Source organism: Strix aluco, chromosome 23 (genome assembly GCF_031877795.1).
Source record: "Strix aluco isolate bStrAlu1 chromosome 23, bStrAlu1.hap1, whole genome shotgun sequence".
In the NCBI taxonomy this organism is placed as follows: Eukaryota; Metazoa; Chordata; class Aves; order Strigiformes; family Strigidae; genus Strix; species Strix aluco.
This window is the reverse complement of record NC_133953.1, coordinates 10807801-10830347: the sequence shown is the minus strand read 5'-3', so window position 1 is coordinate 10830347 and position 22547 is coordinate 10807801.

The window sequence follows — 22547 nt, the reverse complement described above, 5'->3', positions numbered from 1 at the left end:
CCTGGAGAGCTTGCAGAGCACTGGGGAAAGGCAGGCAGAGAATTCCCTGCTAGCACCTTCTCTGTGCCTGGGAAGCAGAGTGTTCTCTTTGCTTCTCAGAATCGCTTTTGTGCAGAAAACAGCAACACTTGTTCAGAATGAAAGAAAGCACAGAGCCCCAGATTTTATGTTGTCCTGGAGAGCTTGCAGAGCACTGGGGAAAGGCAGGCAGAGAATTCCTTGCTAGCACCTTCTCTGTGCCTGGGAGGCAGAAGTGTTCACATTGCTTCGCAGAATCGCTTTTGTGCAGAAAACACTAACACTTGTTCAGAAGGAAAGAAAGCACAGAGCCCCAGATTCTATGTTGTCCTGGAGAGCTTGCAGAGCACTGGGGAAAGGCAGGCAGAGAATTCCCTGCTAGCACCTTCTCTGTGCCTGGGAAGCAGAAGTGTTCACATTGCTTCGCAGAATCGCTTTTGTGCAGAAAACAGCAACACTTGTTCAGAAGGAAAGAAAGCACAGAGCCCCAGATTCTATGTTGTTCTGGAGAGCTTGCAGAGCACTGGGGAAAGGCAGGCAGAGAATTCCCTGCTAGCACCTTCTCTGTGCCTGGGAAGCAGAAGTGTTCACATTGCTTCGCAGAATCGCTTTTGTGCAGAAAACAGTAACACTTGTTCAGAACGAAAGAAAGCAGAGAGCCCCAGATTCTATGTTGTCCTGGAGAGCTTGCAGAGCACTGGGGAAAGGCAGGCAGAGAATTCCCTGCTAGCACCTTCTCTGTGCCTGGGAAGCAGAAGTGTTCACATTGCTTCGCAGAATCGCTTTTGTGCAGAAAACAGCAACACTTGTTCAGAAGGAAAGAAAGCACACAGCCCCATATTTGCTGTTGTCCTGGAGAGCTTGCAGAGCACTGGGGAAAGGCAGGCAGAGAATTCCCTGCTAGCACCTTCTCTGTGCCTGGGAAGCAGAAGTGTTCACATTGCTTCGCAGAATCGCTTTTGTGCAGAAAACACTAACACTTGTTCAGAACGAAAGAAAGCACAGAGCCCCAGATTCTATGTTGTCCTGGAGAGCTTGCAGAGCACTGAGGAAAGGCAGGCAGAGAATTCCCTGCTAGCACCTTCTCTGTGCCTGGGAAGCAGAGTGTTCTCTTTGCTTCTCAGAATCGCTTTTGTGCAGAAAACAGCAACACTTGTTCAGAACGAAAGAAAGCACAGAGCCCCAGATTCTATGTTGTCCTGGAGAGCTTGCAGAGCACTGGGGAAAGGCAGGCAGAGAATTCCCTGCTAGCACCTTCTCTGTGCCTGGGAAGCAGAAGTGTTCACATTGCTTCGCAGAATCGCTTTTGTGCAGAAAACACTAACACTTGTTCAGAAGGAAACAAAGCACAGAGCCCCAGATTTTATGTTGTCCTGGAGAGCTTGCAGAGCACTGGGGAAAGGCAGGCAGAGAATTCCCTGCTAGCACCTTCTCTGTGCCTGGGAAGCAGAAGTGTTCACATTGCTTCGCAGAATCGCTTTTGTGCAGAAAACAGTAACACTTGTTCAGAACGAAAGAAAGCAGAGAGCCCCAGATTCTATGTTGTCCTGGAGAGCTTGCAGAGCACTGGGGAAAGGCAGGCAGAGAATTCCCTGCTAGCACCTTCTCTGTGCCTGGGAAGCAGAAGTGTTCACATTGCTTCGCAGAATCGCTTTTGTGCAGAAAACACAAACACTTGTTCAGAACGAAAGAAAGCAGAGAGCCCCAGATTTGCTGTTGTCCTGGAGAGCTTGCAGAGCACTGGGGAAAGGCAGGCAGAGAATTCCCTGCTAGCACCTTCTCTGTGCCTGGGAGGCAGAATTGTTCACATTGCTTCGCAGAATCGCTTTTGTGCAGAAAACACTAACACTTGTTCAGAAGGAAAGAAAGCACAGAGCCCCAGATTCTATGTTGTCCTGGAGAGCTTGCAGAGCACTGGGGAAAGGCAGGCAGAGAATTCCCTGCTAGCACCTTCTCTGTGCCTGGGAAGCAGAAGTGTTCACATTGCTTCGCAGAATCGCTTTTGTGCAGAAAACACAAACACTTGTTCAGAATGTAAGAAAGCACAGAGCCCCAGATTTGCTGTTGTCCTGGAGAGCTTGCAGAGCACTGGGGAAAGGCAGGCAGAGAATTCCCTGCAAGCACCTTCTCTGTGCCTGGGAAGCAGAAGTGTTCACATTGCTTCGCAGAATCGCTTTTGTGCAGAAAACAGTAACACATGTTCAGAATGAAAGAAAGCACAGAGCCCCAGATTTTATGTTGTCCTGGAGAGCTTGCAGAGCACTGGGGAAAGGCAGGCAGAGAATTCCCTGCTAGCACCTTCTCTGTGCCTGGGAAGCAGAAGTGTTCACATTGCTTCGCAGAATCGCTTTTGTGCAGAAAACAGCAACACTTGTTCAGAAGGAAAGAAAGCACACAGCCCCATATTTGCTGTTTTCCTGGAGAGCTTGCAGAGCACTGGGGAAAGGCAGGCAGAGAATTCCCTGCTAGCACCTTCTCTGTGCCTGGGAAGCAGAGTGTTCTCTTTGCTTCTCAGAATCGCTTTTGTGCAGAAAACAGCAACACTTGTTCAGAACGAAAGAAAGCACAGAGCCCCAGATTTTATGTTGTCCTGGAGAGCTTGCAGAGCACTGGGGAAAGGCAGGCAGAGAATTCCTTGCTAGCACCTTCTCTGTGCCTGGGAGGCAGAAGTGTTCACATTGCTTCGCAGAATCGCTTTTGTGCAGAAAACAGCAACACTTGTTCAGAATGTAAGAAAGCACAGAGCCCCAGATTTGCTGTTGTCCTGGAGAGCTTGCAGAGCACTGGGGAAAGGCAGGCAGAGAATTCCCTGCTAGCACCTTCTCTGTGCCTGGGAAGCAGAAGTGTTCACATTGCTTCGCAGAATCGCTTTTGTGCAGAAAACACTAACACTTGTTCAGAACGAAAGAAAGCAGAGAGCCCCAGATTCTATGTTGTCCTGGAGAGCTTGCAGAGCACTGGGGAAAGGCAGGCAGAGAATTCCCTGCTAGCACCTTCTCTGTGCCTGGGAAGCAGAAGTGTTCACATTGCTTCGCAGAATCGCTTTTGTGCAGAAAACACAAACACTTGTTCAGAACGAAAGAAAGCAGAGAGCCCCAGATTTGCTGTTGTCCTGGAGAGCTTGCAGAGCACTGGGGAAAGGCAGGCAGAGAATTCCCTGCTAGCACCTTCTCTGTGCCTGGGAAGCAGAAGTGTTCACATTGCTTCGCAGAATCGCTTTTGTGCAGAAAACAGCAACACTTGTTCAGAATGTAAGAAAGCACAGAGCCCCAGATTTGCTGTTGTCCTGGAGAGCTTGCAGAGCACTGGGGAAAGGCAGGCAGAGAATTCCCTGCAAGCACCTTCTCTGTGCCTGGGAAGCAGAAGTGTTCACATTGCTTCGCAGAATCGCTTTTGTGCAGAAAACAGTAACACATGTTCAGAATGAAAGAAAGCACAGAGCCCCAGATTTTATGTTGCCCTGGAGAGCTTGCAGAGCACTGGGGAAAGGCAGGCAGAGAATTCCCTGCTAGCACCTTCTCTGTGCCTGGGAAGCAGAAGTGTTCACATTGCTTCGCAGAATCGCTTTTGTGCAGAAAACACTAACACTTGTTCAGAAGGAAACAAAGCACAGAGCCCCAGATTTTATGTTGTCCTGGAGAGCTTGCAGAGCACTGGGGAAAGGCAGGCAGAGCATTCCCTGCTAGAACCTTCTCTGTGCCTGGGAAGCAGAAGTGTTCACATTGCTTCGCAGAATCGCTTTTGTGCAGAAAACACTAACACTTGTTCAGAACGAAAGAAAGCAGAGAGCCCCAGATTCTATGTTGTCCTGGAGAGCTTGCAGAGCACTGGGGAAAGGCAGGCAGAGAATTCCCTGCTAGCACCTTCTCTGTGCCTGGGAAGCAGAAGTGTTCACATTGCTTCGCAGAATCGCTTTTGTGCAGAAAACAGCAACACTTGTTCAGAATGTAAGAAAGCACAGAGCCCCAGATTTGCTGTTGTCCTGGAGAGCTTGCAGAGCACTGGGGAAAGGCAGGCAGAGAATTCCCTGCAAGCACCTTCTCTGTGCCTGGGAAGCAGAAGTGTTCACATTGCTTCGCAGAATCGCTTTTGTGCAGAAAACACAAACACTTGTTCAGAACGAAAGAAAGCAGAGAGCCCCAGATTTGCTGTTGTCCTGGAGAGCTTGCAGAGCACTGGGGAAAGGCAGGCAGAGAATTCCCTGCTAGCACCTTCTCTGTGCCTGGGAGGCAGAAGTGTTCACATTGCTTCGCAGAATCGCTTTTGTGCAGAAAACAGCAACACTTGTTCAGAAGGAAAGAAAGCACACAGCCCCATATTTGCTGTTGTCCTGGAGAGCTTGCAGAGCACTGGGGAAAGGCAGGCAGAGAATTCCCTGCTAGCACCTTCTCTGTGCCTGGGAAGCAGAGTGTTCTCTTTGCTTCTCAGAATCGCTTTTGTGCAGAAAACAGCAACACTTGTTCAGAACGAAAGAAAGCACAGAGCCCCAGATTTTATGTTGTCCTGGAGAGCTTGCAGAGCACTGGGGAAAGGCAGGCAGAGAATTCCTTGCTAGCACCTTCTCTGTGCCTGGGAGGCAGAAGTGTTCACATTGCTTCGCAGAATCGCTTTTGTGCAGAAAACAGCAACACTTGTTCAGAATGTAAGAAAGCACAGAGCCCCAGATTTGCTGTTGTCCTGGAGAGCTTGCAGAGCACTGGGGAAAGGCAGGCAGAGAATTCCCTGCTAGCACCTTCTCTGTGCCTGGGAAGCAGAAGTGTTCACATTGCTTCGCAGAATCGCTTTTGTGCAGAAAACACTAACACTTGTTCAGAACGAAAGAAAGCAGAGAGCCCCAGATTCTATGTTGTCCTGGAGAGCTTGCAGAGCACTGGGGAAAGGCAGGCAGAGAATTCCCTGCTAGCACCTTCTCTGTGCCTGGGAAGCAGAAGTGTTCACATTGCTTCGCAGAATCGCTTTTGTGCAGAAAACACAAACACTTGTTCAGAACGAAAGAAAGCAGAGAGCCCCAGATTTGCTGTTGTCCTGGAGAGCTTGCAGAGCACTGGGGAAAGGCAGGCAGAGAATTCCCTGCTAGCACCTTCTCTGTGCCTGGGAAGCAGAAGTGTTCACATTGCTTCGCAGAATCGCTTTTGTGCAGAAAACAGCAACACTTGTTCAGAATGTAAGAAAGCACAGAGCCCCAGATTTGCTGTTGTCCTGGAGAGCTTGCAGAGCACTGGGGAAAGGCAGGCAGAGAATTCCCTGCAAGCACCTTCTCTGTGCCTGGGAAGCAGAAGTGTTCACATTGCTTCGCAGAATCGCTTTTGTGCAGAAAACAGTAACACATGTTCAGAATGAAAGAAAGCACAGAGCCCCAGATTTTATGTTGCCCTGGAGAGCTTGCAGAGCACTGGGGAAAGGCAGGCAGAGAATTCCCTGCTAGCACCTTCTCTGTGCCTGGGAAGCAGAAGTGTTCACATTGCTTCGCAGAATCGCTTTTGTGCAGAAAACACTAACACTTGTTCAGAAGGAAACAAAGCACAGAGCCCCAGATTTTATGTTGTCCTGGAGAGCTTGCAGAGCACTGGGGAAAGGCAGGCAGAGCATTCCCTGCTAGAACCTTCTCTGTGCCTGGGAAGCAGAAGTGTTCACATTGCTTCGCAGAATCGCTTTTGTGCAGAAAACACTAACACTTGTTCAGAACGAAAGAAAGCAGAGAGCCCCAGATTCTATGTTGTCCTGGAGAGCTTGCAGAGCACTGGGGAAAGGCAGGCAGAGAATTCCCTGCTAGCACCTTCTCTGTGCCTGGGAAGCAGAAGTGTTCACATTGCTTCGCAGAATCGCTTTTGTGCAGAAAACAGCAACACTTGTTCAGAATGTAAGAAAGCACAGAGCCCCAGATTTGCTGTTGTCCTGGAGAGCTTGCAGAGCACTGGGGAAAGGCAGGCAGAGAATTCCCTGCAAGCACCTTCTCTGTGCCTGGGAAGCAGAAGTGTTCACATTGCTTCGCAGAATCGCTTTTGTGCAGAAAACACAAACACTTGTTCAGAACGAAAGAAAGCAGAGAGCCCCAGATTTGCTGTTGTCCTGGAGAGCTTGCAGAGCACTGGGGAAAGGCAGGCAGAGAATTCCCTGCTAGCACCTTCTCTGTGCCTGGGAGGCAGAAGTGTTCACATTGCTTCGCAGAATCGCTTTTGTGCAGAAAACACTAACACTTGTTCAGAAGGAAAGAAAGCACAGAGCCCCAGATTCTATGTTGTCCTGGAGAGCTTGCAGAGCACTGGGGAAAGGCAGGCAGAGAATTCCCTGCTAGCACCTTCTCTGTGCCTGGGAGGCAGAAGTGTTCACATTGCTTCGCAGAATCGCTTTTGTGCAGAAAACAGCAACACTTGTTCAGAATGTAAGAAAGCACAGAGCCCCAGATTTGCTGTTGTCCTGGAGAGCTTGCAGAGCACTGGGGAAAGGCAGGCAGAGAATTCCCTGCAAGCACCTTCTCTGTGCCTGGGAAGCAGAAGTGTTCACATTGCTTCGCAGAATCGCTTTTGTGCAGAAAACACTAACATTTGTTCAGAACAAAAGAAAGCACAGAGCCCCAGATTTTATGTTGCCCTGGAGAGCTTGCAGAGCACTGGGGAAAGACAGGCAGAGAATTCCCTGCTAGTACCTTCTCTGTGCCTGGGAAGCAGAAGTGTTCACATTGCTTCGCAGAATCGCTTTTGTGCAGAAAACATTAACACTTGTTCAGAATGAAAGAAAGCACAGAGCCCCAGGTTTGCTGTTGTCCTGGAGAGCTTGCAGAGCACTGGGGAAAGGCAGGCAGAGAATTCCCTGCTAGCACCTTCTCTGTGCCTGGGAAGCAGAGTGTTCTCTTTGCTTCTCAGAATCGCTTTTGTGCAGAAAACAGCAACACTTGTTCAGAATGAAAGAAAGCACAGAGCCCCAGATTTTATGTTGTCCTGGAGAGCTTGCAGAGCACTGGGGAAAGGCAGGCAGAGAATTCCTTGCTAGCACCTTCTCTGTGCCTGGGAGGCAGAAGTGTTCACATTGCTTCGCAGAATCGCTTTTGTGCAGAAAACACTAACACTTGTTCAGAAGGAAAGAAAGCACAGAGCCCCAGATTCTATGTTGTCCTGGAGAGCTTGCAGAGCACTGGGGAAAGGCAGGCAGAGAATTCCCTGCTAGCACCTTCTCTGTGCCTGGGAAGCAGAAGTGTTCACATTGCTTCGCAGAATCGCTTTTGTGCAGAAAACACTAACACTTGTTCAGAAGGAAACAAAGCACAGAGCCCCAGATTTTATGTTGTCCTGGAGAGCTTGCAGAGCACTGGGGAAAGGCAGGCAGAGAATTCCCTGCTAGCACCTTCTCTGTGCCTGGGAAGCAGAAGTGTTCACATTGCTTCGCAGAATCGCTTTTGTGCAGAAAACAGTAACACTTGTTCAGAACGAAAGAAAGCAGAGAGCCCCAGATTCTATGTTGTCCTGGAGAGCTTGCAGAGCACTGGGGAAAGGCAGGCAGAGAATTCCCTGCTAGCACCTTCTCTGTGCCTGGGAAGCAGAAGTGTTCACATTGCTTCGCAGAATCGCTTTTGTGCAGAAAACACAAACACTTGTTCAGAACGAAAGATAGCAGAGAGCCCCAGATTTGCTGTTGTCCTGGAGAGCTTGCAGAGCACTGGGGAAAGGCAGGCAGAGAATTCCCTGCTAGCACCTTCTCTGTGCCTGGGAGGCAGAAGTGTTCACATTGCTTCGCAGAATCGCTTTTGTGCAGAAAACAGCAACACTTGTTCAGAAGGAAAGAAAGCACACAGCCCCATATTTGCTGTTGTCCTGGAGAGCTTGCAGAGCACTGGGGAAAGGCAGGCAGAGAATTCCCTGCAAGCACCTTCTCTGTGCCTGGGAAGCAGAAGTGTTCACATTGCTTCGCAGAATCGCTTTTGTGCAGAAAACAGTAACACATGTTCAGAATGAAAGAAAGCACAGAGCCCCAGATTTTATGTTGCCCTGGAGAGCTTGCAGAGCACTGGGGAAAGGCAGGCAGAGAATTCCCTGCTAGCACCTTCTCTGTGCCTGGGAAGCAGAAGTGTTCACATTGCATCGCAGAATGGCTTTTCTGCAGAAAACACTAACATTTGTTCAGAACAAAAGAAAGCACATAGCCCCAGATTTTATGTTGCCCTGGAGAGCTTGCAGAGCACTGGGGAAAGACAGGCAGAGAATTCCCTGCTAGTACCTTCTCTGTGCCTGGGAAGCAGAAGTGTTCACATTGCTTCGCAGAATCGCTTTTGTGCAGAAAACACTAACACTTGTTCAGAATGAAAGAAAGCACAGAGCCCCAGGTTTGCTGTTGTCCTGGAGAGCTTGCAGAGCACTGGGGAAAGGCAGGCAGAGAATTCCCTGCTAGCACCTTCTCTGTGCCTGGGAAGCAGAGTGTTCTCTTTGCTTCTCAGAATCGCTTTTGTGCAGAAAACAGCAACACTTGTTCAGAACGAAAGAAAGCACAGAGCCCCAGATTTTATGTTGTCCTGGAGAGCTTGCAGAGCACTGGGGAAAGGCAGGCAGAGAATTCCTTGCTAGCACCTTCTCTGTGCCTGGGAGGCAGAAGTGTTCACATTGCTTCGCAGAATCGCTTTTGTGCAGAAAACAGCAACACTTGTTCAGAATGTAAGAAAGCACAGAGCCCCAGATTTGCTGTTGTCCTGGAGAGCTTGCAGAGCACTGGGGAAAGGCAGGCAGAGAATTCCCTGCTAGCACCTTCTCTGTGCCTGGGAAGCAGAAGTGTTCACATTGCTTCGCAGAATCGCTTTTGTGCAGAAAACAGTAACACTTGTTCAGAACGAAAGAAAGCAGAGAGCCCCAGATTTGCTGTTGTCCTGGAGAGCTTGCAGAGCACTGGGGAAAGGCAGGCAGAGAATTCCCTGCTAGCACCTTCTCTGTGCCTGGGAAGCAGAAGTGTTCACATTGCTTCGCAGAATCGCTTTTGTGCAGAAAACACAAACACTTGTTCAGAACGAAAGAAAGCAGAGAGCCCCAGATTTGCTGTTGTCCTGGAGAGCTTGCAGAGCACTGGGGAAAGGCAGGCAGAGAATTCCCTGCTAGCACCTTCTCTGTGCCTGGGAAGCAGAAGTGTTCACATTGCTTCGCAGAATCGCTTTTGTGCAGAAAACAGCAACACTTGTTCAGAATGTAAGAAAGCACAGAGCCCCAGATTTGCTGTTGTCCTGGAGAGCTTGCAGAGCACTGGGGAAAGGCAGGCAGAGAATTCCCTGCAAGCACCTTCTCTGTGCCTGGGAAGCAGAAGTGTTCACATTGCTTCGCAGAATCGCTTTTGTGCAGAAAACAGTAACACATGTTCAGAATGAAAGAAAGCACAGAGCCCCAGATTTTATGTTGCCCTGGAGAGCTTGCAGAGCACTGGGGAAAGGCAGGCAGAGAATTCCCTGCTAGCACCTTCTCTGTGCCTGGGAAGCAGAAGTGTTCACATTGCTTCGCAGAATCGCTTTTGTGCAGAAAACACTAACACTTGTTCAGAAGGAAACAAAGCACAGAGCCCCAGATTTTATGTTGTCCTGGAGAGCTTGCAGAGCACTGGGGAAAGGCAGGCAGAGCATTCCCTGCTAGAACCTTCTCTGTGCCTGGGAAGCAGAAGTGTTCACATTGCTTCGCAGAATCGCTTTTGTGCAGAAAACACTAACACTTGTTCAGAACGAAAGAAAGCAGAGAGCCCCAGATTCTATGTTGTCCTGGAGAGCTTGCAGAGCACTGGGGAAAGGCAGGCAGAGAATTCCCTGCTAGCACCTTCTCTGTGCCTGGGAAGCAGAAGTGTTCACATTGCTTCGCAGAATCGCTTTTGTGCAGAAAACAGCAACACTTGTTCAGAATGTAAGAAAGCACAGAGCCCCAGATTTGCTGTTGTCCTGGAGAGCTTGCAGAGCACTGGGGAAAGGCAGGCAGAGAATTCCCTGCAAGCACCTTCTCTGTGCCTGGGAAGCAGAAGTGTTCACATTGCTTCGCAGAATCGCTTTTGTGCAGAAAACAGTAACACATGTTCAGAATGAAAGAAAGCACAGAGCCCCAGATTTTATGTTGCCCTGGAGAGCTTGCAGAGCACTGGGGAAAGGCAGGCAGAGAATTCCCTGCTAGCACCTTCTCTGTGCCTGGGAAGCAGAAGTGTTCACATTGCTTCGCAGAATCGCTTTTGTGCAGAAAACACTAACACTTGTTCAGAAGGAAACAAAGCACAGAGCCCCAGATTTTATGTTGTCCTGGAGAGCTTGCAGAGCACTGGGGAAAGGCAGGCAGAGCATTCCCTGCTAGAACCTTCTCTGTGCCTGGGAAGCAGAAGTGTTCACATTGCTTCGCAGAATCGCTTTTGTGCAGAAAACACTAACACTTGTTCAGAACGAAAGAAAGCAGAGAGCCCCAGATTCTATGTTGTCCTGGAGAGCTTGCAGAGCACTGGGGAAAGGCAGGCAGAGAATTCCCTGCTAGCACCTTCTCTGTGCCTGGGAAGCAGAAGTGTTCACATTGCTTCGCAGAATCGCTTTTGTGCAGAAAACACAAACACTTGTTCAGAACGAAAGAAAGCAGAGAGCCCCAGATTTGCTGTTGTCCTGGAGAGCTTGCAGAGCACTGGGGAAAGGCAGGCAGAGAATTCCCTGCTAGCACCTTCTCTGTGCCTGGGAGGCAGAAGTGTTCACATTGCTTCGCAGAATCGCTTTTGTGCAGAAAACAGTAACACTTGTTCAGAAGGAAAGAAAGCACAGAGCCCCAGATTCTATGTTGTCCTGGAGAGCTTGCAGAGCACTGGGGAAAGGCAGGCAGAGAATTCCCTGCTAGCACCTTCTCTGTGCCTGGGAGGCAGAAGTGTTCACATTGCTTCGCAGAATCGCTTTTGTGCAGAAAACAGCAACACTTGTTCAGAATGTAAGAAAGCACAGAGCCCCAGATTTGCTGTTGTCCTGGAGAGCTTGCAGAGCACTGGGGAAAGGCAGGCAGAGAATTCCCTGCAAGCACCTTCTCTGTGCCTGGGAAGCAGAAGTGTTCACATTGCTTCGCAGAATCGCTTTTGTGCAGAAAACAGTAACACATGTTCAGAATGAAAGAAAGCACAGAGCCCCAGATTTTATGTTGCCCTGGAGAGCTTGCAGAGCACTGGGGAAAGGCAGGCAGAGAATTCCCTGCTAGCACCTTCTCTGTGCCTGGGAAGCAGAAGTGTTCACATTGCATCGCAGAATGGCTTTTGTGCAGAAAACACTAACATTTGTTCAGAACAAAAGAAAGCACAGAGCCCCAGATTTTATGTTGCCCTGGAGAGCTTGCAGAGCACTGGGGAAAGACAGGCAGAGAATTCCCTGCTAGTACCTTCTCTGTGCCTGGGAAGCAGAAGTGTTCACATTGCTTCGCAGAATCGCTTTTGTGCAGAAAACATTAACACTTGTTCAGAATGAAAGAAAGCACAGAGCCCCAGGTTTGCTGTTGTCCTGGAGAGCTTGCAGAGCACTGGGGAAAGGCAGGCAGAGAATTCCCTGCTAGCACCTTCTCTGTGCCTGGGAAGCAGAGTGTTCTCTTTGCTTCTCAGAATCGCTTTTGTGCAGAAAACAGCAACACTTGTTCAGAATGAAAGAAAGCACAGAGCCCCAGATTTTATGTTGTCCTGGAGAGCTTGCAGAGCACTGGGGAAAGGCAGGCAGAGAATTCCTTGCTAGCACCTTCTCTGTGCCTGGGAGGCAGAAGTGTTCACATTGCTTCGCAGAATCGCTTTTGTGCAGAAAACACTAACACTTGTTCAGAAGGAAAGAAAGCACAGAGCCCCAGATTCTATGTTGTTCTGGAGAGCTTGCAGAGCACTGGGGAAAGGCAGGCAGAGAATTCCCTGCTAGCACCTTCTCTGTGCCTGGGAAGCAGAAGTGTTCACATTGCTTCGCAGAATCGCTTTTGTGCAGAAAACAGTAACACTTGTTCAGAACGAAAGAAAGCAGAGAGCCCCAGATTCTATGTTGTCCTGGAGAGCTTGCAGAGCACTGGGGAAAGGCAGGCAGAGAATTCCCTGCTAGCACCTTCTCTGTGCCTGGGAAGCAGAAGTGTTCACATTGCTTCGCAGAATCGCTTTTGTGCATAAAACACAAACACTTGTTCAGAACGAAAGATAGCAGAGAGCCCCAGATTTGCTGTTGTCCTGGAGAGCTTGCAGAGCACTGGGGAAAGGCAGGCAGAGAATTCCCTGCTAGCACCTTCTCTGTGCCTGGGAGGCAGAAGTGTTCACATTGCTTCGCAGAATCGCTTTTGTGCAGAAAACACTAACACTTGTTCAGAAGGAAAGAAAGCACAGAGCCCCAGATTCTATGTTGTCCTGGAGAGCTTGCAGAGCACTGGGGAAAGGCAGGCAGAGAATTCCCTGCTAGCACCTTCTCTGTGCCTGGGAAGCAGAAGTGTTCACATTGCTTCGCAGAATTGCTTTTGTGCAGAAAACACTAACACTTGTTCAGAAGGAAAGAAAGCACAGAGCCCCAGATTTTATGTTGTCCTGGAGAGCTTGCAGAGCACTGGGGAAAGGCAGGCAGAGAATTCCCTGCTAGCACCTTCTCTGTGCCTGGGAAGCAGAAGTGTTCACATTGCTTCGCAGAATCGCTTTTGTGCAGAAAACACTAACACTTGTTCAGAAGGAAACAAAGCACAGAGCCCCAGATTTTATGTTGTCCCGGAGAGCTTGCAGAGCACTGGGGAAAGGCAGGCAGAGAATTCCCTGCTAGCACCTTCTCTGTGCCTGGGAAGCAGAAGTGTTCACATTGCTTCGCAGAATGGCTTTTGTGCAGAAAACACTAACATTTGTTCAGAACAAAAGAAAGCACATAGCCCCAGATTTTATGTTGCCCTGGAGAGCTTGCAGAGCACTGGGGAAAGACAGGCAGAGAATTCCCTGCTAGTACCTTCTCTGTGCCTGGGAAGCAGAAGTGTTCACATTGCTTCGCAGAATCGCTTTTGTGCAGAAAACACTAACACTTGTTCAGAATGAAAGAAAGCACAGAGCCCCAGGTTTGCTGTTGTCCTGGAGAGCTTGCATAGCACTGGGGAAAGGCAGGCAGAGAATTCCCTGCTAGCACCTTCTCTGTGCCTGGGAAGCAGAGTGTTCTCTTTGCTTCTCAGAATCGCTTTTGTGCAGAAAACACTAACACTTGTTCAGAACGAAAGAAAGCACAGAGCCCCAGATTTTATGTTGTCCTGGAGAGCTTGCAGAGCACTGGGGAAAGGCAGGCAGAGAATTCCTTGCTAGCACCTTCTCTGTGCCTGGGAGGCAGAAGTGTTCACATTGCTTCGCAGTATCGCTTTTGTGCAGAAAACAGCAACACTTGTTCAGAATGTAAGAAAGCACAGAGCCCCAGATTTGCTGTTGTCCTGGAGAGCTTGCAGAGCACTGGGGAAAGGCAGGCAGAGAATTCCCTGCTAGCACCTTCTCTGTGCCTGGGAAGCAGAAGTGTTCACATTGCTTCGCAGAATCGCTTTTGTGCAGAAAACACTAACACTTGTTCAGAACGAAAGAAAGCAGAGAGCCCCAGATTCTATGTTGTCCTGGAGAGCTTGCAGAGCACTGGGGAAAGGCAGGCAGAGAATTCCCTGCTAGCACCTTCTCTGTGCCTGGGAAGCAGAAGTGTTCACATTGCTTCGCAGAATCGCTTTTGTGCAGAAAACACAAACACTTGTTCAGAACGAAAGAAAGCAGAGAGCCCCAGATTTGCTGTTGTCCTGGAGAGCTTGCAGAGCACTGGGGAAAGGCAGGCAGAGAATTCCCTGCTAGCACCTTCTCTGTGCCTGGGAGGCAGAAGTGTTCACATTGCTTCGCAGAATCGCTTTTGTGCAGAAAACACTAACACTTGTTCAGAAGGAAAGAAAGCACAGAGCCCCAGATTCTATGTTGTCCTGGAGAGCTTGCAGAGCACTGGGGAAAGGCAGGCAGAGAATTCCCTGCTAGCACCTTCTCTGTGCCTGGGAAGCAGAAGTGTTCACATTGCTTCGCAGAATCGCTTTTGTGCAGAAAACAGTAACACATGTTCAGAATGAAAGAAAGCACAGAGCCCCAGATTTTATGTTGCCCTGGAGAGCTTGCAGAGCACTGGGGAAAGGCAGGCAGAGAATTCCCTGCTAGCACCTTCTCTGTGCCTGGGAAGCAGAAGTGTTCACATTGCTTCGCAGAATCGCTTTTGTGCAGAAAACACTAACACTTGTTCAGAAGGAAACAAAGCACAGAGCCCCAGATTTTATGTTGTCCTGGAGAGCTTGCAGAGCACTGGGGAAAGGCAGGCAGAGCATTCCCTGCTAGAACCTTCTCTGTGCCTGGGAAGCAGAAGTGTTCACATTGCTTCGCAGAATCGCTTTTGTGCAGAAAACACTAACACTTGTTCAGAACGAAAGAAAGCAGAGAGCCCCAGATTCTATGTTGTCCTGGAGAGCTTGCAGAGCACTGGGGAAAGGCAGGCAGAGAATTCCCTGCTAGCACCTTCTCTGTGCCTGGGAAGCAGAAGTGTTCACATTGCTTCGCAGAATCGCTTTTGTGCAGAAAACACAAACACTTGTTCAGAACGAAAGAAAGCAGAGAGCCCCAGATTTGCTGTTGTCCTGGAGAGCTTGCAGAGCACTGGGGAAAGGCAGGCAGAGAATTCCCTGCTAGCACCTTCTCTGTGCCTGGGAAGCTGAAGTGTTCACATTGCTTCGCAGAATCGCTTTTGTGCAGAAAACACTAACACTTGTTCAGAAGGAAACAAAGCACAGAGCCCCAGATTTGCTGTTGTCCTGGAGAGCTTGCAGAGCACTGGGGAAAGGCAGGCAGAGAATTCCCTGCTAGCACCTTCTCTGTGCCTGGGAGGCAGAAGTGTTCACATTGCTTCGCAGAATCGCTTTTGTGCAGAAAACACTAACACTTGTTCAGAAGGAAAGAAAGCACAGAGCCCCAGATTCTATGTTGTCCTGGAGAGCTTGCAGAGCACTGGGGAAAGGCAGGCAGAGAATTCCCTGCTAGCACCTTCTCTGTGCCTGGGAAGCAGAAGTGTTCACATTGCTTCGCAGAATCGCTTTTGTGCAGAAAACAGCAACACTTGTTCAGAATGTAAGAAAGCACAGAGCCCCAGATTTGCTGTTGTCCTGGAGAGCTTGCAGAGCACTGGGGAAAGGCAGGCAGAGAATTCCCTGCAAGCACCTTCTCTGTGCCTGGGAAGCAGAAGTGTTCACATTGCTTCGCAGAATCGCTTTTGTGCAGAAAACAGTAACACATGTTCAGAATGAAAGAAAGCACAGAGCCCCAGATTTTATGTTGCCCTGGAGAGCTTGCAGAGCACTGGGGAAAGGCAGGCAGAGAATTCCCTGCTAGCACCTTCTCTGTGCCTGGGAAGCAGAAGTGTTCACATTGCATCGCAGAATGGCTTTTGTGCAGAAAACACTAACATTTGTTCAGAACAAAAGAAAGCACAGAGCCCCAGATTTTATGTTGCCCTGGAGAGCTTGCAGAGCACTGGGGAAAGACAGGCAGAGAATTCCCTGCTAGTACCTTCTCTGTGCCTGGGAAGCAGAAGTGTTCACATTGCTTCGCAGAATCGCTTTTGTGCAGAAAACATTAACACTTGTTCAGAATGAAAGAAAGCACAGAGCCCCAGGTTTGCTGTTGTCCTGGAGAGCTTGCAGAGCACTGGGGAAAGGCAGGCAGAGAATTCCCTGCTAGCACCTTCTCTGTGCCTGGGAAGCAGAGTGTTCTCTTTGCTTCTCAGAATCGCTTTTGTGCAGAAAACAGCAACACTTGTTCAGAATGAAAGAAAGCACAGAGCCCCAGATTTTATGTTGTCCTGGAGAGCTTGCAGAGCACTGGGGAAAGGCAGGCAGAGAATTCCTTGCTAGCACCTTCTCTGTGCCTGGGAGGCAGAAGTGTTCACATTGCTTCGCAGAATCGCTTTTGTGCAGAAAACACTAACACTTGTTCAGAAGGAAAGAAAGCACAGAGCCCCAGATTCTATGTTGTCCTGGAGAGCTTGCAGAGCACTGGGGAAAGGCAGGCAGAGAATTCCCTGCTAGCACCTTCTCTGTGCCTGGGAAGCAGAAGTGTTCACATTGCTTCGCAGAATCGCTTTTGTGCAGAAAACAGCAACACTTGTTCAGAAGGAAAGAAAGCACAGAGCCCCAGATTCTATGTTGTTCTGGAGAGCTTGCAGAGCACTGGGGAAAGGCAGGCAGAGAATTCCCTGCTAGCACCTTCTCTGTGCCTGGGAAGCAGAAGTGTTCACATTGCTTCGCAGAATCGCTTTTGTGCAGAAAACAGTAACACTTGTTCAGAACGAAAGAAAGCAGAGAGCCCCAGATTCTATGTTGTCCTGGAGAGCTTGCAGAGCACTGGGGAAAGGCAGGCAGAGAATTCCCTGCTAGCACCTTCTCTGTGCCTGGGAAGCAGAAGTGTTCACATTGCTTCGCAGAATCGCTTTTGTGCAGAAAACAGCAACACTTGTTCAGAAGGAAAGAAAGCACACAGCCCCATATTTGCTGTTGTCCTGGAGAGCTTGCAGAGCACTGGGGAAAGGCAGGCAGAGAATTCCCTGCTAGCACCTTCTCTGTGCCTGGGAAGCAGAAGTGTTCACATTGCTTCGCAGAATCGCTTTTGTGCAGAAAACACTAACACTTGTTCAGAACGAAAGAAAGCACAGAGCCCCAGATTCTATGTTGTCCTGGAGAGCTTGCAGAGCACTGGGGAAAGGCAGGCAGAGAATTCCCTGCTAGCACCTTCTCTGTGCCTGGGAAGCAGAAGTGTTCACATTGCATCGCAGAATGGCTTTTGTGCAGAAAACACTAACATTTGTTCAGAACAAAAGAAAGCACAGAGCCCCAGATTTTATGTTGCCCTGGAGAGCTTGCAGAGCACTGGGGAAAGACAGGCAGAGAATTCCCTGCTAGTACCTTCTCTGTGCCTGGGAAGCAGAAGTGTTCACATTGCTTCGCAGAATCGCTTTTGTGCAGAAAACATTAACACTTGTTCAGAATGAAAGAAAGCACAGAGCCCCAGGTTTGCTGTTGTCCTGGAGAGCTTGCAGAGCACTGGGGAAAGGCAGGCAGAGAATTCCCTGCTAGCACCTTCTCTGTGCCTGGGAAGCAGAGTGTTCTCTTTGCTTCTCAGAATCGCTTTTGTGCAGAAAACAGCAACACTTGTTCAGAATGAAAGAAAGCACAGAGCCCCAGATTTTATGTTGTCCTGGAGAGCTTGCAGAGCACTGGGGAAAGGCAGGCAGAGAATTCCTTGCTAGCACCTTCTCTGTGCCTGGGAGGCAGAAGTGTTCACATTGCTTCGCAGAATCGCTTTTGTGCAGAAAACACTAACACTTGTTCAGAAGGAAAGAAAGCACAGAGCCCCAGATTCTATGTTGTCCTGGAGAGCTTGCAGAGCACTGGGGAAAGGCAGGCAGAGAATTCCCTGCTAGCACCTTCTCTGTGCCTGGGAAGCAGAAGTGTTCACATTGCTTCGCAGAATCGCTTTTGTGCAGAAAACAGCAACACTTGTTCAGAAGGAAAGAAAGCACAGAGCCCCAGATTCTATGTTGTTCTGGAGAGCTTGCAGAGCACTGGGGAAAGGCAGGCAGAGAATTCCCTGCTAGCACCTTCTCTGTGCCTGGGAAGCAGAAGTGTTCACATTGCTTCGCAGAATCGCTTTTGTGCAGAAAACAGTAACACTTGTTCAGAACGAAAGAAAGCAGAGAGCCCCAGATTCTATGTTGTCCTGGAGAGCTTGCAGAGCACTGGGGAAAGGCAGGCAGAGAATTCCCTGCTAGCACCTTCTCTGTGCCTGGGAAGCAGAAGTGTTCACATTGCTTCGCAGAATCGCTTTTGTGCAGAAAACAGCAACACTTGTTCAGAAGGAAAGAAAGCACACAGCCCCATATTTGCTGTTGTCCTGGAGAGCTTGCAGAGCACTGGGGAAAGGCAGGCAGAGAATTCCCTGCTAGCACCTTCTCTGTGCCTGGGAAGCAGAAGTGTTCACATTGCTTCGCAGAATCGCTTTTGTGCAGAAAACACTAACACTTGTTCAGAACGAAAGAAAGCACAGAGCCCCAGATTCTATGTTGTCCTGGAGAGCTTGCAGAGCACTGAGGAAAGGCAGGCAGAGAATTCCCTGCTAGCACCTTCTCTGTGCCTGGGAAGCAGAGTGTTCTCTTTGCTTCTCAGAATCGCTTTTGTGCAGAAAACAGCAACACTTGTTCAGAACGAAAGAAAGCACAGAGCCCCAGATTCTATGTTGTCCTGGAGAGCTTGCAGAGCACTGGGGAAAGGCAGGCAGAGAATTCCCTGCTAGCACCTTCTCTGTGCCTGGGAAGCAGAAGTGTTCACATTGCTTCGCAGAATCGCTTTTGTGCAGAAAACACTAACACTTGTTCAGAAGGAAACAAAGCACAGAGCCCCAGATTTTATGTTGTCCTGGAGAGCTTGCAGAGCACTGGGGAAAGGCAGGCAGAGAATTCCCTGCTAGCACCTTCTCTGTGCCTGGGAAGCAGAAGTGTTCACATTGCTTCGCAGAATCGCTTTTGTGCAGAAAACAGTAACACTTGTTCAGAACGAAAGAAAGCAGAGAGCCCCAGATTCTATGTTGTCCTGGAGAGCTTGCAGAGCACTGGGGAAAGGCAGGCAGAGAATTCCCTGCTAGCACCTTCTCTGTGCCTGGGAGGCAGAAGTGTTCACATTGCTTCGCAGAATCGCTTTTGTGCAGAAAACACTAACACTTGTTCAGAAGGAAAGAAAGCACAGAGCCCCAGATTCTATGTTGTCCTGGAGAGCTTGCAGAGCACTGGGGAAAGGCAGGCAGAGAATTCCCTGCTAGCACCTTCTCTGTGCCTGGGAAGCAGAAGTGTTCACATTGCTTCGCAGAATCGCTTTTGTGCAGAAAACACAAACACTTGTTCAGAATGTAAGAAAGCACAGAGCCCCAGATTTGCTGTTGTCCTGGAGAGCTTGCAGAGCACTGGGGAAAGGCAGGCAGAGAATTCCCTGCAAGCACCTTCTCTGTGCCTGGGAAGCAGAAGTGTTCACATTGCTTCGCAGAATCGCTTTTGTGCAGAAAACAGTAACACATGTTCAGAATGAAAGAAAGCACAGAGCCCCAGATTTTATGTTGTCCTGGAGAGCTTGCAGAGCACTGGGGAAAGGCAGGCAGAGAATTCCCTGCTAGCACCTTCTCTGTGCCTGGGAAGCAGAAGTGTTCACATTGCTTCGCAGAATCGCTTTTGTGCAGAAAACAGCAACACTTGTTCAGAAGGAAAGAAAGCACACAGCCCCATATTTGCTGTTGTCCTGGAGAGCTTGCAGAGCACTGGGGAAAGGCAGGCAGAGAATTCCCTGCAAGCACCTTCTCTGTGCCTGGGAAGCAGAAGTGTTCACATTGCTTCGCAGAATCGCTTTTGTGCAGAAAACACTAACACTTGTTCAGAATGAAAGAAAGCACAGAGCCCCAGGTTTGCTGTTGTCCTGGAGAGCTTGCAGAGCACTGGGGAAAGGCAGGCAGAGAATTCCCTGCTAGCACCTTCTCTGTGCCTGGGAAGCAGAGTGTTCTCTTTGCTTCTCAGAATCGCTTTTGTGCAGAAAACAGCAACACTTGTTCAGAACGAAAGAAAGCACAGAGCCCCAGATTTTATGTTGTCCTGGAGAGCTTGCAGAGCACTGGGGAAAGGCAGGCAGAGAATTCCCTGCTAGCACCTTCTCTGTGCCTGGGAAGCAGAAGTGTTCACATTGCTTCGCAGAATCGCTTTTGTGCAGAAAACACTAACACTTGTTCAGAAGGAAAGAAAGCACAGAGCCCCAGATTCTATGTTGTCCTGGAGAGCTTGCAGAGCACTGGGGAAAGGCAGGCAGAGAATTCCCTGCTAGCACCTTCTCTGTGCCTGGGAAGCAGAAGTGTTCACATTGCTTCGCAGAATCGCTTTTGTGCAGAAAACAGTAACACTTGTTCAGAACGAAAGAAAGCAGAGAGCCCCAGATTCTATGTTGTCCTGGAGAGCTTGCAGAGCACTGGGGAAAGGCAGGCAGAGAATTCCCTGCTAGCACCTTCTCTGTGCCTGGGAAGCAGAAGTGTTCACATTGCTTCGCAGAATCGCTTTTGTGCAGAAAACACAAACACTTGTTCAGAACGAAAGAAAGCAGAGAGCCCCAGATTTGCTGTTGTCCTGGAGAGCTTGCAGAGCACTGGGGAAAGGCAGGCAGAGAATTCCCTGCTAGCACCTTCTCTGTGCCTGGGAGGCAGAAGTGTTCACATTGCTTCGCAGAATCGCTTTTGTGCAGAAAACACTAACACTTGTTCAGAAGGAAAGAAAGCACAGAGCCCCAGATTCTATGTTGTCCTGGAGAGCTTGCAGAGCACTGGGGAAAGGCAGGCAGAGAATTCCCTGCTAGCACCTTCTCTGTGCCTGGGAAGCAGAAGTGTTCACATTGCTTCGCAGAATCGCTTTTGTGCAGAAAACACAAACACTTGTTCAGAACGAAAGAAAGCAGAGAGCCCCAGATTTGCTGTTGTCCTGGAGAGCTTGCAGAGCACTGGGGAAAGGCAGGCAGAGAATTCCCTGCTAGCACCTTCTCTGTGCCTGGGAGGCAGAAGTGTTCACATTGCTTCGCAGAATCGCTTTTGTGCAGAAAACACTAACACTTGTTCAGAAGGAAAGAAAGCACAGAGCCCCAGATTCTATGTTGTCCTGGAGAGCTTGCAGAGCACTGGGGAAAGGCAGGCAGAGAATTCCCTGCTAGCACCTTCTCTGTGCCTGGGAAGCAGAAGTGTTCACATTGCTTCGCAGAATCGCTTTTGTGCAGAAAACAGCAACACTTGTTCAGAACGAAAGAAAGCAGAGAGCCCCAGATTCTATGTTGTCCTGGAGAGCTTGCAGAGCACTGGGGAAAGGCAGGCAGAGAATTCCCTGCAAGCACCTTCTCTGTGCCTGGGAAGCAGAAGTGTTCACATTGCTTCGCAGAATCGCTTTTGTGCAGAAAACAGTAACACATGTTCAGAATGAAAGAAAGCACAGAGCCCCAGATTTTATGTTGCCCTGGAGAGCTTGCAGAGCACTGGGGAAAGGCAGGCAGAGAATTCCCTGCTAGCACCTTCTCTGTGCCTGGGAAGCAGAAGTGTTCACATTGCTTCGCAGAATGGCTTTTGTGCAGAAAACACTAACATTTGTTCAGAACAAAAGAAAGCACAGAGCCCCAGATTTGCTGTTGTCCTGGAGAGCTTGCAGAGCACTGGGGAAAGGCAGGCAGAGAATTCCCTGCTAGCACCTTCTCTGTGCCTGGGAAGCAGAAGTGTTCACATTGCTTCGCAGAATCGCTTTTGTGCAGAAAACACTAACACTTGTTCAGAATGAAAGAAAGCACAGAGCCCCAGATTCTATGTTGTCCTGGAGAGCTTGCAGAGCACTGGGGAAAGGCAGGCAGAGAATTCCCTGCTAGCACCTTCTCTGTGCCTGGGAAGCAGAGTGTTCTCTTTGCTTCTCAGAATCGCTTTTGTGCAGAAAACAGCAACACTTGTTCAGAACGAAAGAAAGCACAGAGCCCCAGATTTTATGTTGTCCTGGAGAGCTTGCAGAGCACTGGGGAAAGGCAGGCAGAGAATTCCTTGCTAGCACCTTCTCTGTGCCTGGGAGGCAGAAGTGTTCACATTGCTTCGCAGAATCGCTTTTGTGCAGAAAACAGCAACACTTGTTCAGAATGTAAGAAAGCACAGAGCCCCAGATTTGCTGTTGTCCTGGAGAGCTTGCAGAGCACTGGGGAAAGGCAGGCAGAGAATTCCCTGCTAGCACCTTCTCTGTGCCTGGGAAGCAGAAGTGTTCACATTGCTTCGCAGAATCGCTTTTGTGCAGAAAACACTAACACTTGTTCAGAACGAAAGAAAGCAGAGAGCCCCAGATTCTATGTTGTCCTGGAGAGCTTGCAGAGCACTGGGGAAAGGCAGGCAGAGAATTCCCTGCTAGCACCTTCTCTGTGCCTGGGAAGCAGAAGTGTTCACATTGCTTCGCAGAATCGCTTTTGTGCAGAAAACACTAACACTTGTTCAGAACGAAAGAAAGCAGAGAGCCCCAGATTTGCTGTTGTCCTGGAGAGCTTGCAGAGCACTGGGGAAAGGCAGGCAGAGAATTCCCTGCTAGCACCTTCTCTGTGCCTGGGAGGCAGAAGTGTTCACATTGCTTCGCAGAATCGCTTTTGTGCAGAAAACACTAACACTTGTTCAGAACGAAAGAAAGCACAGAGCCCCAGATTCTATGTTGTCCTGGAGAGCTTGCAGAGCACTGGGGAAAGGCAGGCAGAGAATTCCCTGCTAGCACCTTCTCTGTGCCTGGGAAGCAGAAGTGTTCACATTGCTTCGCAGAATCGCTTTTGTGCAGAAAACAGCAACACTTGTTCAGAATGTAAGAAAGCACAGAGCCCCAGATTTGCTGTTGTCCTGGAGAGCTTGCAGAGCACTGGGGAAAGGCAGGCAGAGAATTCCCTGCAAGCACCTTCTCTGTGCCTGGGAAGCAGAAGTGTTCACATTGCTTCGCAGAATCGCTTTTGTGC